Genomic DNA, 19,439 nt, shown 5'->3' with positions numbered 1-19,439 from the left:
CCCCAAAGATGAAAATAACAAAAAGCAGTACAGAGTTAGAAAAAGAAAACCCAAAAAGGTTATTATTCTGGAAACCAAAGGAAGATTTGTTCAAATAATTCTCTCCTCGGGATGAGGTGTGCTTTCCAACATACTCAGAGTGCACCGGTGCCTACTACAGAACCTCGTATGCAGAAAGTGCTCAGTAGATGTCAGGCGATCGATTAGTGCAAAGGTGCCATTTCTATTCCTAAACGGCAAATCCTCTTCCAGATGCCCCGTTTCAAAAGCAAGCAATTCTTTTAAGATAAAACTTTAGTTTCAGAAGCTGTGATACAAATCAATTCTCCTTTTCTGAAACAGAGTACACATTACAGCTCCGACAACATTATATTTTCTCTGTGATTCTTTCTTGTTTCAGATGAAATACAGGGAGATAAATTTTTGTCCATAATTCCCTCAAATACCGTCTTCTCTCGGCTTTTACTGTTCTATATCATCTTCAAGTGTGGAGATTTCGCTTTTATAAGTACCTCCCTATTGTTTATATGTGTCTAACAACTAGAATTATTTTCCCCTATTATTCTTACATTTTTCTGCTGTTTCTGCTGCACCTTGCCAAAAACAAAAGCAGCAATCAAACGCGTCTACAAAGAAGATGCTTATCTCCTGGCAAAAATCTGTAAGTTAACTGCTTGTTCTCTATCCCTAAATATAAAATATAAAACATGCATAAGTTTTAGCCAAATGAAAAAAATGTAGAGTGATAGAGCTACCTACAACTCTTCCTACTCTCAGAAAGTGAAAAGTCAATTTTACTTGACCAGATTTATATATACAAACCTAAACATTCCCATGAACCATACTTTACATAATTCTAAGATGTAGAAGTTTACCCAATTTAGAACATCAACTGGTATTCCAAATCTAAATCTTGAGTAACATTTATCTATAGTCAATACCTAATCTTTGCTAATAGCATCCAAAAGAAGAAAAATAAGTAAGAAAGGATAGTGATGTAACATCATGTATCAATTATCCTATAAAAATAAGATTAAAGAAAAAAAAGGATAGATTACACTTTACATGAAGCATAATGGTATAGTTTCTGGCACATCTGTGGGGTTGAAGCTAGCAAACCATAAATAATTCTCAGTAAATATCAGTTTCCTTCCTTTTTAAAATAGGTAAGAATACTTTTGAAGACTAAGAAGCTGGTTGGTTTACCAGGTTCATGTGAATGATGCACAATGATCATGAGCGGTTGTGAGCCCAAGACACTGAAGACAAAATCTACCCAAGTGCTTTTGTCTATTATTAAGTGACCACTGTAACATGCATATTTCCCCTTTTGAATCAATTGTGACTGGTTTTAATAAAGAGTCTGTGCTAGAGCCTGCGGTATGCTGGTGTGGCATCTTTTGCTAGGTTCAGTACAAAATTCTCTAACTCTAGCCCACTTCACACCCTCATACACTGAGGTTCAAGGACAGACAGTTTTCAATAAAACTTGTCACATGGAGGTGGTTAAAACACTACCGGTAAGAAAAGGTTGTCCGGACCACTCTGTACCAAATCCTGAACACCCAACAAAAGAAATCTTGTTTATTTCTAAAGGGTAATTGTTAAGATACCTGGTGTTTTTAACCAGTGGCCTATTATTTTGTAAGGTTGAAGAAAGCCAATCGGGCATCCTTCAAAACAGATCAGAAGCATAAACTAAAAGCAGGAAGAGCAGCCGAGATGATGATAGTAATTGTGGGACCAGATTTGGAGAAAGATCAGTGTGTGATTCTGACACTCAGTCTAATCTCATCCATTACAAACTGGTTTAGACAGGACATTTCTGCCTTAGCTTCCAAAAAATGAAATTAATTCGATCAAATTGCATGGCTCAGCTCAACTTTGAATCTTCTTTGTAATCATCATAATTGGAATCAGCTAGAAATGGCTGAGTTTTAACTTGTAAAGCAGAACAATGTTTTGAGATATTGAGGATTTTTTTCCCCCCATGTAAGCTTCCTTGAGCCCACTGCTTCCTTGACTCCACCAGTCAGCATCCTCAAGGAGGGAAAGAATACAGTCAAGAAGTTAGTTGAATTTCTGAAAGAAATAAAAAAGAAAACAGGCAACAGCAGAGGCATTATTTCCAAGAGCCATAGTTTTCCATCTTGAGAACCACAGATTTGATAGAGGAACTGTTTTGTTTGATTTTTTTTTTAATTATAAAGACTTAGCAGGCATATTAAGACCCAAATATTTCAGAGGGCTGAAACTTAAGTGGTAGAGATTCAAAACAGGAGGGAGCTGTGGAAGTAGATGGCTCTGAGGGGGGCCAGCTCTCTGAATCCTCCTGTTCCATCATTTATTAATTCAACTAACTTCCCTGGGGGCTTGCCTTGTTCCAGGCACTGGTCTGAGTGCCAGAGCTATCGTAATAATTAAGAGGCAAAAATCCCTCTCTCAAAGTCCGTATCATCTAACTGGCAGAGACAGACAAAAGATGGCCTAAGTCAGTAATATGTTAATTGAGTTACAGTGGTAGTAACTGCGAAGGTAAACGGAGTACAGCAATAGTTCAAAATTGTCCAAGACACAGAACGAACACTCGGAAAGAGCCTGTCATCAAGGAAAGGAGGAGTGAGTATGTAGCCATCACGATCTAAAGCTGTCATAGGAAATTCAGACCCCCAATTGGGGATCTAAGCCAAGGGCTTGATGCTCACCAACCTGAGGAACTAAAGTAGATAGAAAGAGGTGACCTATGGCAGGGATTTTCAGACCAATCTGAGACATCTCCTCCAATGCCAGTGGAGTAAACTGATTGCAAAAACAATGGTCACCCTTCACTCTCCCCGTATTTACAGTCTTTGCAATGTTCCTCTGTAGCAACTCCCATCCAGAGGTCAAATTTATTTCCCCAACTCTTGAAACTGCTCCGGCTTTGTGATTTACTTTGGCCCAGAGAATGACCACAGGGAAGGTATCTTTCTGAGCCCGAGCCTCAGGAGGCTGAGCGTTCTTCCACAAATTCTCTACCACCTGAACAAGTCTGGGCTACCGTGCTGGCGGACGAAGTATCATTTGCAGGAGAGCCCAGTGATCCCAGCACAAGTCATCCTAGACCGTACCAGTGACAGATGACGACCAGACGTGTCAGTGAGCCTCAGCCACATCTGCAGCGCTATAGGCACCTAACTGAATCCAGCTGGGACCACAAGGAGCACTTAACTGATGACTTGTGAGCAATAATGCATTTTACTGTCTAAGTCACTGAGTTCTGGGGTGGCTTATTACACCGCAGTAGCGAAGGGATACAACCAGGAAAATGTATGAATTCTGTGCAAATTCTTCCAGACTTTAGAAGGTCCGGGGGGAGAAATGAGAAGAAGAGGAAAATGGAAAACATTGAGTTTAAATTCTGAGTTAACCACATTTAAATCTGGATGTCATTACATTACTTTTGATTGGAAAAGTGGCAGAAATAGGGGTTTGTGAGCTGAAGTTTGGGATGAAAGAAAGTCACATGCACATCTGAGATGCACTAATAAATCATCAACTGGATATACTTTTGCTAAATTGCTTTCAGTTATCCTAGTGGGCAGCCACTCCAGAGAACTCGGTGCTGTCAGCAGCCATGCCCTTCAGAGACCACTGTGCCGGGTACACCTGGTAGTTTCTAAATCCAATATTCTCTCAGGAAATCTGTCACTATTGTTTCCAGAGCACGTTATTTAATTTTAAAACTGAGAATAGTCTTTCCGTATACAACGGCCTGCTTCTGAAAGAAAAATGTGAAATAAATATGCTCCGGACTGTAGCAAAGGCCTGCAGAACGATCCACAAGGCTCCTTCCTTCCTCAGCCTCAGTCCCATGTGTGATCTGGAGTGCAGGCTGAAATAAAGTCCCTCTATATGTTTGCTATGACTTCTACAAAAATATTTAAGTGCCTACTATCTGGACCAAGATCTCCGAGAGAAGGATAAGAACTGGGAACAGAGGGGTGGGACTTTGGGGTGGGGGGGGGCAGAATGGGGTTTCATCCAATACTAGAAGTTAGAAGTCAATGAATTGACAAAAGTAGGACTCAATGAGGTCAGAGAATTTAAAACCAAATAAATGGAAGGAATAACAGTAGAGAAAATCAGGATGACGTTTTGAAATAAAACTCCTTCTCTTTATAATTTGTTTTTAGAGAATACTCGTGGCCTCTGTATTTTACAACTCCAGGAGTCAGTGCTCATATCCCGCTCTGTGTAAATGACACCCATGATAGGCAAGCAGTGCACAACTCAGACTCCATGTGGTTGCCCTCAGTACAGGGCTGACTTCGGTGGTATGTTACTCCAGAAGAATATACCAGTCGATTAAGGATTTATTGATGAATTATTTGTAGTGACTATGTGCTGGCACTTTATTCACGTTGTATTACTTGAATATTCCACCATTAGTAAATAAAATTATTCTTTATTAATAATTGTTATATAATATGATACTATATAGCAATACAAGGCTCCAAATTAGGGAGAAAATACAAGTATGGCCTAGCACAGACCGACAGCATCAGTATCCCCTGCTAACTTACTGGAAACACAGAATCTATGGACCAACTCCAGACCTGCTCTGCACCTAGACCTACAGATTCAGAATTTGCATTTTAAACAAGATCCTCAGGTGATCTGTATGTATGTTAAAGCATGAGAAACAGTACTCTATAGAACAGTGTCATACGTCATTAACTTCCAAGACTGTGCCCTCAGGTGGCCGATAAAGAAGTCTGCTTTTCGGGGCACCTGGGTGGCTCAGTGGGTTGAGCCTCTGTCTTCGGCTTGGGTCATGATCTCAGGGTCCTGGGATCGAGCCCCGCGTTGGGCTCTCTGCTCAGCGGGGAGCCTGCTTTCTCCTCTCTCTCTCTGCTTGCCTCTCTGCCTACTTGTGATCTCTGTCTGTCAAATACATAAATAAAGTCTTTAAAAAAAAAAAAAAGAAGTCTGCTTTTCCCCTTGGGTCATGAAACCTGTTTATATCCCTAAATTAGTTTGTGAATATTAAGTTATGCATGCTATCTCTAGAAAAAAGGAAATAAAAACAACTTTGGCCTACAAACTCAAGGTGTTCCAAAAGCATCCATCCATATCTCGTAAAGAGGTAGGATATATGTTCCCTGCTTTTGAAGCTGGATAGGAGTGTGACTATCAGAAAAGTAGTGCTTGAGCTGCCTGGGTAGCTCAGTCGGTTAAGCATCTGCTTTTGGCTCAGGTCATGATCCCGAAGTCCTGAGATCGGGCCCCGTGTCATTGGGCCCCCTGCTTAGCGGGAGCCTGCTTCTCCCTTTCCTTCTGTGTGCTTTCTCTCTCTCTCAAATGAATACATAAATAAATCTTAAAAAAAAAAAAACTAAAATTCTGAGGTTAGAGTAGACTACACTAGATCTAGTTCATGTATTAGAATTTTCTCTTTTGAAACAGCAATAAAAAGTCCGGTCTTCCAAAACCAACAAAATGCACTGTCTCTGGTTGTTCTATAAAACAAATTTCCATAACATATCTATAGATTCAAAAAATGATTATGATCATCTGGGCTTTATCTAATCAAAGTTTTCCCAGATGTACCTAATGGCAATTCATTGATATTTAATGAGGAAAGAACTTGAACATGGAATCAAGCATCCTCTAAGTAAACTGACTGAACTTCTGAAATTTCATTTATGGAAAATCAGGTCATAAAATAATTCTTCTGGAAACAAAGGAAAAGCACATTTCTGAGAAAATAGCTCATCAAAGCCAAAGAGGGACTTACAGAAAAGTGTTTTTTCCCTTTCTCCCCAAATTTATTTCCCCCAAAGTTCATTTCTATTTTATGAGAATATGGATGTCAAAATGAACAATTCAGCCAAGTTATCTACTCCCATCAAACAATCTTGCAAGTCTTTTTTTTTTCTTTTTTTAAAGATTTTATTTGAGAGAGACAGAGATCAAGAGGGAGCATAAGCACAGAGGGGAAGGGGCAGAGGGAGAGGAAGAAGCAGATTCCCCACGAAGCAGGGAGCCTGACCAGGTGGGGTTCCATCCCAGAACCCTGGGATCATGACCTGAGTTGAAGGCAGATGCTTAACCGACTGAGTCACCCAGGCGCCCCTCAAGCTTTCAAGTCTCTTAATGACTAATCCAGGTGTATCAAGTGCATCTTATTACTACATTTTAAGGATAATCCAAGATTTTTCTTTTTAAGATTTTTTTTTGTTTATTTGACAGAAAGAGAGAGAGTGTGTAAGACAAGAGTAGAGGAAGAGGGACAAGCAGACCCCATGCTGAGCATGGAGCCTGATGTGGGGCTTGATCCTGTCACACTGAGATCATGACCTGAGCCAAAGTCAAGAATCAGACTCTCAACTGACTGAGTCACGCAGGTGCCCCAATTTAAGAATTTTCTAACTGGTTAAATCTACAAAACAGAAATAATGCTGTGATTGGCCTTTATATTAGTGATGCACATTATCTCTTTAATTCTTAAAAACATAAGATCAGAAAGTAAACACAAACTGTTGACTCATTGCCTTTATATTATAGGAGGAGGTGGGCATGGATTACATTTATAAGGAAACTGAAAATTCTGTTTCCAGATCATAGTATCTCTTAGCCCAATGAAAAAGAAGCGGTTTGGTGATACCTATGGAAGCAATGCAAATATCATGGAATTCCAAGTTTTTTGGTGGGACCTGATGATTCGGGGGGGGGGGCAATATCCCTGTAATACTGTAATCATGAGTTCATTCATAAATTAAAAGCTTAGTGCTCTACATCTAAAAACTACAATGGTACAGAGATCAGAGGGCCCTGAAGCTATTTAAAACTATCCTAAAGGGGCACCGGGGTGGTTCAGTGGGTTAAAACCTCTGCCTTCAGCTCAGGACATGATCCCAGGGTCCTGGGATTGAGCCCTGCCTTGGGCCCTCTGCTCAGCATGGAGTTTGCTTCCCCGCCCCCCTGTTTGCCTCTCTGCCTACTTGTGATCTCTATCAAATAAATAAATAAATAAATAAATAAATCTATCTTAAAAAAAAAAACTATTCTAAATAGTTTTAGAGTGTGGTGTATACATAAAGGAGTGGTTTTTTTTCTTTTTTCTAAGAGATCCAAAGTTGACTGAATAATATTATAGAAACCAAAAGTCAAAACTATCAACTAACACATAAAGCAACAATATAATAGTATTTACACTAGGACTATATCTGTATTCTTGTTAAGCATTTGGTTCAGAAGAGTCTGTGTAATTAATCATGTCTGTGCTGTATTAAACACAAATAGATAAACCTCCTACTGAAGAATGCCAGTAGAGGCCCTTCAACTTTTAATACATGAGGAATTTCAAGAGGACTTACAGAAAAGTAATGAAAACGATTAAAGACTCAGAAATAGGATTGAGGAACAAAGGTTCAGTGATTTGACACTATTTCAACCTAAAGAAAAGAAAGGCAGGGGTGTTTTCATAATGATTTCCACAACATGAAGGCTTATTACAAAAGGAGTGGGTCTCCATCTCTGGTATTGAGAGAATAAAAGGAAATACTGAAAGTTAAGTAGACCACCTAATTTTCTGGTGGAATGCTGTAACACATTCTGCTGCAAGCTTAGAAAACACAGCTCTCAGATTGTACAAAGGAAAGTTTTTTGCTTATATAAAAATCACCATCAAAGAGGAAAAGCAAGATCTTGGACATAGCCCCGTCTAACCCCATTTCACTGCAGAGATGTTTGCCACTATGAGAGGAGGTGACAGTCATACTTAGTACTCTCCCATCCTAATACCTAAATGAAACACCTTAGCACAGTAGCCCATCAGCACCATGACCACCAACTCATTTTTCTTTACCTGGTAAAATTTACTAAACACAGAAGAAAGAAGGAAATACACAAGTCATTAGGGAAAGAACTGAAATATTTGTCTTCAATACATAAAAGCTGAACATTAGGTGAATGGGGGGAAAAAAAAAGTAATGTCCCTTACCTTAGATCCAACAGGACTGAAATTCTCTCTCTGCCATTTTCTACATGTACTCAAGGTCTGTTTCATTCATTCTATCAACAAATATTTATTGAGCCCCCAGGGAAATATTTGTGAGCAAAATATAATAACCCCTATTTTCATGGAACTTACATTCCATTGGAGAAAAATTGTGTAGGGTCTTATATGCCATTGCAGGAACTGTGGATTTTATTCTGAGAATGATTTTTAACACAAGAGTAACATGATTGAACAGACCTTTTCAGAAGTTACCCTAGATGCAATGTGGAAACTCAATGATAGTAGTGCATGTGTGAAAGTGGCCAGAGTAGATGAGACTACTGCAATAATCCAGTCAAGAGCTGATGGTTATCTTGAAGAGGGGGGAGCAATAGATGTGATGGAAGAGTGTGATTTTATAAATATTTAAAATGTACAGTCTGTACAGTCAACAGAACTTATTGACAAATCAGATTTGAGGTCTGAGAACAAAGTCCAACAGAGAGCCAAGGCTTTGTACCGGAACAACTGAAAAGACAGAATTGCCATTAACCGGGGTGGGGAAGACTGGGGGTTGAACAGATTGGAGGACAAGATAAAGCACTCAATTTTGAACAGAAGTTTTGTAATGTCTATGAGAACACAAGGTGGAGATGTCAAGAAAGCAATTAGATGAACCTCATCTCTCTGAATTTCATTCTACTTAGCTATAAAATTGGGGATCAGAGATAGCAATACATCAAGCACATGGCACATGGAGGCCATAAATACAATGAATGGCAATCACCACTAATGTGACCATTACCAGCCAACACAACCATCCTGATGTCAGTAGAGGTGAGTAAGAGGCAAGAGGCAAGGGACAGTTAATTTTCGTCACAATTACAAGGCAAAACAAACAACCATAAAATCTCAATGGCATACGCAGGAAACATTTACTTAGCTGGCTGTCAGCTGATTTAGGCTGATCTAGGCTGGACCCACTCACGTGTCTGCTGCCAGCTGGAAATGCAACTGATTTGGACTGGTGACAGCTGGGAGTGATTTTGCTCCACACAAATCTCCTCCTCCTCCTCCTGGGACTAGTAGCTATGTCCCATAGTGTTCAGAGATGTAAAAGACAGATGTACTCAATAGTTAAGTAACTTCATTGTGATTTGGTTTGGGTTTTGAAGCAGGGATATTATGCCACCCAAAATATGCCACTTTGGCATATTACTTTGAATTAAAGTCGCTTAAGAAACAGCCAGAGCCAGAAAGACACTGTGACCCTCTTTTGTTCCCCTGAAAGCAGGAAATCAATCTCCCACGTAAAAGGTGCCCTCCCCAGACAGGAGGGTAGAAGGCATCCTTATCACCAAAGACGGGGAATTTAGGGCCAAGAAGGCTATATAAACAAACCTTGTTTCTCCTCCTCTAATTTGCTACCCCAAGCCCCAAAACCCTTTGTCTTGTCAATTCTTCACAAATTTATTGTTTCCTTGTGTAAAAGGTGTAAAAGCTGCCTGCTTTGGTGACTTCTTTGAGTCTCATATTTCGATGAGCTCCTGCATGTACGAAATTAAATCTTTTTTTTTTCTCCTGTTTATCTGTTTTATGTCAATGAATTATTGGACCAGCCAATAAAGCTAGAAGGGAAAAATGGAAAAGCTTTCCTCTTCTACAGTTCCATACCAACTAAAACGCATGCCAGCTTGAAGGGAAAGTGGCAGTCCCCATCTAAGCCCTGCCAGTCAGCTCGGGAATCCCAAGACCCTGTTGCCTCCGAGTGACAGGGATTCCTCCTGGAGACTTATGCCTAAGGGCCATCATGCTCAAAAATGGATTTAAATTGCACATAACCTGAGCACCTGGGTGGCTCAGTTGGTTAAGTGACTACCTTCGGCTCAGGCCATGATTCCCGCGGCCCGGGATCAAGGCCCGAATTGGGTTCCCTGCTCAGTGGGGAGTCTGCTTCTCCCTCTGACCCTCCCCCTCTAATGCTCTCTTTCTCTCTCACTCTCTTATTCTCTCTCTCTCTCTCAAGTAAATAAAGTCTTTTTTAAAATTATTTTTTAAAAAATAAAATAATTTTTGCATGATCCAATAGGTCATCACAGATTTTCATGTTTTCAGCAATCTGCCCAGAGCAGTGAAAGATACACTCCACTTCCAATACATGGGAAAAAACCATCCCTTGATGCTGTGCTACCACCCATGGCCTGTCTTTCCCAAGTGACCCAAATAGTTCTAGTCCGTTGGGAACCATGACTAGGATTTAGGTCCCATTTCAAAAGTGATTCCTTAGCTTTTACTTACTACTCCCATTCATTCTTACCCTTAGCTGGATTTCTTAAAAATCTGGACTGAGGACAGAGTATAGAGCAAAGAAGGACATTACGAACTGAGCCATGTTTCTTCCATTGGATCATTTTTATGAGACGTTTTCATGGAGGAAGTAAATGTACCAAGCAGTACAAGTTAATACCAGGGTATGAAATGTAAATGTACTTATCTGAGATACAAAGGCTCTGCTATCTGTGTTTAGTTCTGCGTGTATTATGTGTACATACATATAGCATATAGATTTAAATATAGTTTATGAGAAGGGAATTATGGTTTAATTATTAATTAAGCAATATGTGGCAAGGCAACAGTTCTGACATTTATGAGAAAATTAAATTTCCAACATAGAAAGCGTAAGACACAGTCGGGTGCATCCAATCCCCAAGGATGTGATTATCTAATGATAAACCATGTTTTCTGCAGCTGCATGATTGCTGTTACAAAAATAAATGTTTATTATAAGTAAGATTGTGTTCTTTTTCTATGAAGAATAGATGAAGTTGGTTGCACAGAATATCAAACAGATGTTTCAACCAAATTGTGTATCTTCAATGGATTAATTCTTGCTATTTAAACTGGACTACTTCTGAAAGCAGATAGAGTGTACATGAGGAAAATGTAAAGAGTTCTCGAGCAAACTTCGTGTCACTGTAAAATAACAAACAGCTCGTAAAGGTACAGATGCAGGCAGATTTGAGCTTTCCAGCTTCATTTTGTATGCACATATACACAAAAGCTCGTGAGGGTAATACTGACTCAGGGTGATTTGGGAAATTTTTCCACTAGTGGGACTAGTGCTATGGTTCCACCGTCTGCGAGGGGACTGGTAACTATTAGGCACAATCCATTACCTCCCTTTTTTTTTTTTTTTTTTTTTTTTTTTTTTTACTTAGAATCTCTCTCTCTTTTAAATATATCTGATATCTTTATCTTGTTAACCCTACTCTGTGCTAGATGATCTATAAAGTGTGTAGACATATACTACCTCATTTAATCCTCCTTGTAACATTAAAAAATATTGTTAAATTAATGTTAATTAAGGTCCAGATACATAAAGCATCTTAACCATGGTCACCCAACTAGGCAACACAAACACTTAGATTTCAAACCCAGGTTTGCCAGACTTTGAAGTGCATGCTTCCTTTCACTATGTCATAGTGCTGGTATTTTCTATTTACCCTGTCCAGATCTACTTCTCACCCTTCTCCATCCTGGCTTTGGTCCTTTGAGCCTAATCTGGGTGGATTCACTGATATGCCCCCATTTCTTTCTGGCTTTTGGTTGGGTTCAAACAGAAGAGCCCCTGCCGGAGATCCGAAGATGCTTCTCTCTCATTCTCTCCCTCCCCAGTGATTTCAGTGGCAGCTCCCACTTCTCACTCATGTGGGCCATGGTGGCGACACCTCCCTTATATTACCAACTCCAATTCCCTGCAGTTTCTCTCAGTTTCTCCACCCCATGTAAAAAGTTTCCTTAACTACATTATCTTCAGATTATTCAATCTGACTCTTTCATCTCTTTCCTACTGAACTCTGACACAGCCATATTGTTTTTTCCATTTCCTAAATAATATTCAATCATTTGTAGTTTGACTTGATTCCTTCAACAAAGTTAAGTATCGTAAGTATGCTCCAGACATACATAGTGTACTGAGAACACTAAGGTATAAAATACAGTCCTGCTTTAAGAAGCTCACAATCTAGGATACCAGTACATTTTCGTACTTCATGTTGTAGAGGAATTTACAAAGAAAAGGGAATTAATCTCAACACAAGAGTCACAGAGAGCTTCCCAAGCAGGCCATGTCTGAGCAAGGCCTTAAAAGGATGAAGAGGAGGCATGGTATGGGAGTTGCTCTACAACTATAATCTACAAGCAGAGTAGCTCCTCTACTACAGTAGAGGGGCCCGGGTCCCAAAGGCACAAAGGCTTGACAAAGAAAAGACTGGGACTAGAGGTAGAGATCTCAAGCATGGCATGCGCTGTCCATGTGCTGAAATCCTGAGTGCACTCGAGGTTTGGTAAGAGGCGGTCCTACAGAGATGGACCAGTGGTTTCTGACCTCTGAAGGGCCTTCTCTAGTCTGTCCTTAACAGTTTGAGTTTACCCTTGAACTACTACAAGTAGGAGAGGAATACTCACAATCTCTCATTTCAGGAAAGTAATTCTGAAAACAAAAAAGAAAGTGGGTTGGAAGGAGCACATGACAAAGCCCCACTCAAAGGAAACTGGAGAAGTTTGAGGCACAAGTTACTTCAGATGAAAATGGTAATGGAAAGGAAAAGATAGAAAACATTCTCTTGCCAGACTGGTCTATAGATAGTTTAAAAACTGTGTGGCTGGAGGAGGAATCAAGGTTGCCTCCTAGGTTTCTGATTCAGGCCACCATGTGGAAATCACCTAAGTATCAGGGTTTCTAAACCACAGCAATTGACACTGGGGCCAGACAATGCCATCATGAGAGTGACTGTGGGGGTGATGTCTGGTGCATGAAAAGGTGGTGAGCAGCATCCCAGGCCACCCACCAGATGCCAGTGTCACAGCAACCCCCCCGCCCTAACAACCAGACCTATCTCCAGACATTGTCAAATGTCCCCTGGCAGACAGAATCACCCCGCAGTAAAAACCACTGTCTAATGTGATAGAACTGATCTGCACAGCACAACAATGAGCACCCTGCTTGGGACATAGGGCATTTGTTTTTATGATAGAAGAGTTGTTCACAGAAATGAGGGGGACCCAAGGGACCTGGGCACTGGACTTTCCTTTTGAGAGACAACAGTACACAGTTACTGAAACCCCTGGAGAAATTCAGGTCACCCTGGGAGTGCATGGCTACCCTCTGACTTATTTCAGTTGTGAAACATATCAAGGCTGCCTGAACTTATAAAACAATCATATACACTAGAAATAGTCTTTGCTTACTGCTCAGACTCTATAACCTTTCATATACAGATTTAAATATACATACTTCATCAGCTTTTGGATTATCTGTGGAAAAGCGGCTTATCAAATAAATCTGTGTGTCCCTGTATGCGCGAGAGTTTCTACCTTGACAGCCTGCCCTCAACTGCCTTGTGATTGAGGGGGAATGGCCTTTATCATTGAAATATCTGTTTGGAACAGATAAAAAGTTAAGGTTGCTAAAGTCACTTGTGTAGAAAGCAACAGAGCAGGAAATAGAGCTTAATGGTATGTGATTTTTTTTTTTTTTTTTTTGGTCAGGTGCTTTTCTTCTTCTTTAAACACTCCTTGTAGGTTTCTGTATTTTATAAAGAACTCCAAAACATCTTTAATCCACATTACCACCATGATAGGAACTAATGCCTTTGAGAACTTACTAGGTACTGGAAACGCTGAAAATTTTATAGACCTTGTCTCACTTGACCTTCCCCCAAACTCTGAGAGTTAGACACTATTATTATCCTCTTTTACCGATGAGGAAAGTTTAGAGAATTAATGAACCTGCCCAAGGAAGCAGAGCTGGGTGATGTTAGAGCCACGGGAATGCTGGTCGGGGCCATTCCAATTCTCTATCTTTAACGCCATGTCACACTTCCTCAGTCTCATATACATACACACACATGGCAAATAAAAATTGAAGGTGTTAGGTATTTGACTTAGAAAAATAAAATGACCGCACAAAAACTGTCAAGCTTATTATCAGTATGCTATGCATGAGAGTGTACTCAGTACCGAATATACAAATTGTGTGTCAAAAAGACACTTAGCTTTTTCCTCTGCTTTAGATCTTTGTTCTGACTTATATTTCATTTACTTATTTACAGGGCTGTCTTTCCCATTCGAATTTAAATTTCTTGAGAGCAGAGACTGTCTTTGTAATTCTTATAAAAAAGTTGTATTGATTGACACACAGTGAGTGCCCCCAAACCATTTCTTGATTGTTTAATTATGAATCAAGGAATGGATTCGTTCTAAATGCCTGATGGTGAGCTCATTTCTTACTGTGGCAAAATCCCGTTGTATTCAACAGTGCTTCTGGCTGTTTCTTTTAAATGGCAAGTGTTCAACTCTCCCAGGCAAAGATGTCCCCCTAAAATGTAATTATTTGACCTACTAAAATATTCCCTGCAGAAAAGAAAATTCTCTCTCTCTTTTTTTTTAGCCTACCTCCTTATTAGGTAAATTCTTTCAAAAGAGAAAAAAAGAGTTAGGCAGATAATTAGTTTTATTCCTCGTTTCCATGTGCCGGTAATAGAACAGAGGGTGGTGGGACACTCAGGCTTTGGTGTCAGGCAGATGTAGGTTCAAATACAACATTTATTCCTTTAGAGCTGTGCAATCTTGGCCAAGTTACTTAGGCATGCTAGGTCTCAGAGTACTTTTTTTTTCTCCTATCTAACCAGGAGATACTAGCAAACTTATCAGGGTGCCATGAACATCAAATGAAAGAACGTATCCAAAGAATTTCTCAGAGCCTGGCATTCACGTTCTGGGGACACAGTAATGAACCAGGTACAAGATAGCTTCTGCCTTCACAGAGTGTACATTACAGTAGAAGAGCTAAAATATACTAGAGACATTTATTAAAAGAAAATAATTACTCCATGTAGGGTTAAAAAGGAAACAAGCTACCGAGATAGGCGGTAAGGGAGGGCGGGGGATATATGCATTCTGTTCTCAGGAAAAGGAGGAGCCATGGAGGCTTTTAAAGCAGAGGCTTGTTCCAATCTGATTTATGATATTTAAAGTCCTGTGTCACTACTGTGTGGATCCAGGATTGGAGGAAAGTGAGGGTAGAAGCGGGGAAAGGATTAGGAAGACACTGCAATCTTTCAGAAGACAAATGATAAGTGCTTTGAAGAGGCTGGTGGCAGTAGGGATAGAGATGACCAGTCGGGTTTACCATGTATTTTGTATGTAGAACCAATGGAACGGAAAGGGAAATATAAAAGAAGACTCTTAGATTTGTGGCTGGACCACTTACATAGGTAGAGATGACCTTTACTGTGATGGGTTAGACTATCTACTAAGATGACAGATTTTCCTGGGCTTATGATGGGGTTGCACCCCAATAAACCTGTTGGAGGTTGAAAATATCTTACTTCAAAAATGCATTTAATACACCTAACCCACCTGAACCTCACAGATTAACCTAGCTTACCTTAAACGCGCTCAGAACACTTACCTTAGTCTATAGCTGAGCAAAATCATCTAACACAAAGCTTACCTTAAAATGAAGTATTGATTATCGCAAGTAAACTATTGAATACTGTACTGAATGTAAAAAACAGCATGGGTGTACAGGGACAGAATGGTTATAAGTGTATTGGTGGTTCACCCTCTTGATGGGTGGCTGACTAGGAGCTATGGCTCGTTGTCACTGCCCGGTATCCCAAGGAAGATTGGAACATGCTACTAGCCCAGGTAAAGAGCCAAGCTGAAAATCTGAAATATGGTTTCTACTGAATGTATCTTTTTTGCACCATCCTAAAGTCAAAGATTTTTAAGTCAAACCATCCTAAGTCAGGGATCATCTGTGTACATGGTATGAAGTTAGACATACTAGCTTTGAGCTGTCAATGATACAACTCAGTGGAAAAATCATAAAACACTTGGATATATGAAAATTTAAGTAAAGATCCGTGCTACAGATATGTCCTTCAAAGTAATGAACACAGAAATGGTTGTAATGGGAGGTTCTGTCCCCTTTCCTATCTCCTAATTTTAACTTCTGTGCCATTTCCTAAGATAGTACAATATTGGGAAAATAAATTGGATCCATCCCCAATCTTTCCAAAGGAGATATGACAGGCTTTTTGGTTGATCAAAGTAGAATACAAAAATGGGCATGCATAGCTTAACCTCTACAAGGTTCTCCCTCTCATGGGATATGACTGTGTTCTGCATAGCCCTGAGTCAGGCCCAAGCCTACTATTAGAAGGATGCCTGCTGGCCATTCTTCCACTGCACTTGTCATCAGTGCTTGAAGCAGGCTGGGTAGGTGTTTTACTGGCTTGCAAACTTATTCTGTAGCACACATCAGTATTCAAGTAGTAGGAAACCTGGTTTTAGTACAGAACCAACCACATTATCCATGATGACCTACTACCTTAAAGCAGCCACATTCTCTCAAGACCATGAGAATAATTTGTATTACTGAAAAAGACCAGAAACTGACCTCACAAAATAGGCAGAAGTCAGAAAAAGAGGAAGAAGAGGTGAATGAGAATGAGAAGACAGGCAGTTAGAAGGCAAAACAGGAGGGAATAGTCTTCTAGTAAAAGCGCTGAGACATCAAGGAAGATGAGGATCCAAAGGTGTCTATTAGGCAAACAGGGAATATGAAGAAAACTTGTTTGTGTTATGAAAGGTATCTTTTCAGACGCATTAAAGACATCATATGAAAGAATGAAATGTTAGAAGGAATCCCTTTACTGTTAAAAAGGATTCAAGGAGCTAACTCTAACAACTAATACTATAACTCTTCTAGAAGAAAACAAAGAAAAATGAACTGCTTAATTTCCTTCAGCTTCAAAGTTCTTTAATGCCCAAGTTACAACACTTTCTTATAGAGATGCTGAATCAAGTACTAACATACCTGGAAAAACATAATGGCTAATGACAGTCATGCTAAGACATAATTTATTAAATATGTATCATCTCTGTAGTAAGTTCTAACAAATATTTCTGAGAGGAAAGAGGACAGACATGGAGGTGGGTTGGCTGATCTAATCAAGTAAGCATGAGGTTTACAAGAGAATTTCCTATTTTCTCTAAACAAGAGATACATAAGCTCTGACTTTTATGACTTTCTCAGGCACTAGGGCATTGAGTTCCACTTCATCTGTTCATCCTGGAGGATCCCCAACTGGCAGGGATGAGCTTTCTCTGGATGGAATTGATTATGATATGGCTGAGCTGAAAGAATTTATAGTACAAGACTCAAAAGCTAGAGGCCTATTGGGAATCAAACTCAGTTGTCCGGTAGCTATGAAGAGACTTCGAATATCAAAGTATTTAAGGGGAGAAAAAAAAATGTATGCTGTTATCTCTCTCCCTAGCATCAAGTAGAGACACATAGGACCTTAACCACATTACTATCAGTTTGCTCTTCTTCAGAAACAATAATGTGGCCACGAGATGTTATGGCTAAAAGACCACTTTACACTGTACATCAAAGGATGAATTCTTTGACTCCCAACCTTTTTATGGGCAGAGATGGCTCTTCAAGTATTTGGAATCTGCTAAGACTTTTGGTCCCCATGGGAGAGAGGAGTTTCTACAAGGTTGTTACAAAATCTTTACTGGGAAATCTGATTATCAGAGAAGGGGGATCAAGATTGAATCTGAACACAGATAATCAGAGCGCCGATCAATGGAGACATTTATCTCACCATCAATCAACAGATTTTTTATTAGTGCCATCCAACAGATCTTTCCACAATCATAAAAAAATTATTTATCTGTGCTGCCCAATATGGTAGCCACTACCCAAATATAGTTGCTGAGAATATAAAATGTAGCTAGTGAAAGTGAGAAACCAAACGTTGACATTTTAGTTTATTAAGTTTAAATTTCTATAACTGCATATATGTAGTGGCTACTATAATGGACTACTCAATTTTAGACTACTCAGTCCAATGGTCTTTGGATGTTAAGGACATGATAACTTCTTCTCTTTTTCTGGTCAACTCACTTTACATAGAATCTCAATTTTCTGTTCCAACAGGGAAAAACTTAGGCTTAAGCTTCCTTCTACAGGTGAGACCAAGGTACAAAGCAAAAGGAGCACAGAGCCCACATTGCATGAAAACTACAGTTTCTTCTTTTCTGTAACCCTGATCTTTAATAAATCATGTAGGTTCTCTTTGGAAATGTCTGTCTTTGGTTCCCTCACATGTGCTGGGGCTTTCTCAGATCTGGTGCCAACAGCTATTCCTGGTAGGTGATACAGAGGGTGTAACAGAGATCATCTTGGTTGACACTAAACTAATACTTTTTCATCTCTGGTAGTTCAAGTCCTGAAGTTATGAGTTCAAGGGCCAAGACAGACTTCTTTGCACAGAGTAAAGAAGATACCATTTCTGTCCATGACCATTAAGTTTACTGTCCTGTAGTAGAAAAACATGATAAAGGTCACAAACCCAAATAATTTATGCTACTTCAAACTTTTGGCTTGCATTGTTTAAATTACACTGAATGGGCAGAGTTGAGATTTAAAATGTGGAAGGCATTTACCAATTCATTAAAGAGAGACACCTGCTGTGATTGGAATCTGGACAGAAAACTTCCCCAGAGATAAGAGACAAACCCTGGGAACGTTTAAACCCAGATATATAAAAGGAACAGTACTGCCATCTGAACCAAATGAATGTACCCTGTGCATCACGGGAGGACTTCTGATCCCAGACAAAACGAAGACTGTGCGCCAGTCCACCTGACCAGCGCCGAGAGGCAGGGCCACATCTCCAAAGCTTGCGGACACCACAGGCGGGTCTCCAACGGCAGATCCCTCCAGTTTATGAGTAACGTCATGATTCTCATACCTCCTGATTTTCTCCCAACACCTGGAACGTACGACCTTTCCTCCATCCTGGGCCATCAGCCTTCCCCTACTCCACAGAACAAATACTTCGAAATCTGGCTTTTTGGAAAGAGCTGGATTTCATCTGTGCCTTTTTGTTTGTTTTTAATTTTGAGCTCATTCCATTATCTTGTCAAGACCTCAGTAGGCACCTCACCCAATTCCTGAACATATTCCCACTGCTGATCGTCTTCTGGTTTCTTAATTCTCATCCAGGCTCTAAGAACCTGATGAAAATATCAGGTATGCCTCAGGCCCAACTTCCGCTTGTATGAACTTCTTCAATTTTCCACTCTCAAAATGTTTCATTTTTAGTTGATAGTCAACAAATGTGTTGACTGAAAGTATCTACTACCTTCCACGGTTTTATTTTATTCAAACAGAGGAGATTAAAGGACTCAAATATCTGAAATCCCCTCTTAGGAACCACAGGTGTGAGGGATAATATTTAGTGGCAGATAGCCCTGCCTAATACTTCCGCAGATAATAAAGAAATCCAAAGAAATTCAAAATTGACCACTCTTGGATGTTGGTTTTGCTTTTTAGGCCACCACTGAGCTATAGATGATGGAGGAGTCTATA

The sequence above is a fragment of the Mustela putorius genome, unplaced genomic scaffold (genome assembly GCF_011764305.1).
Source record: "Mustela putorius furo isolate JIRA1106 unplaced genomic scaffold, ASM1176430v1.1 tig00003836_pilon_pilon_pilon, whole genome shotgun sequence".
Taxonomy (NCBI): Eukaryota; Metazoa; Chordata; class Mammalia; order Carnivora; family Mustelidae; genus Mustela; species Mustela putorius.
This window is presented reverse-complemented; position numbering follows the sequence as displayed.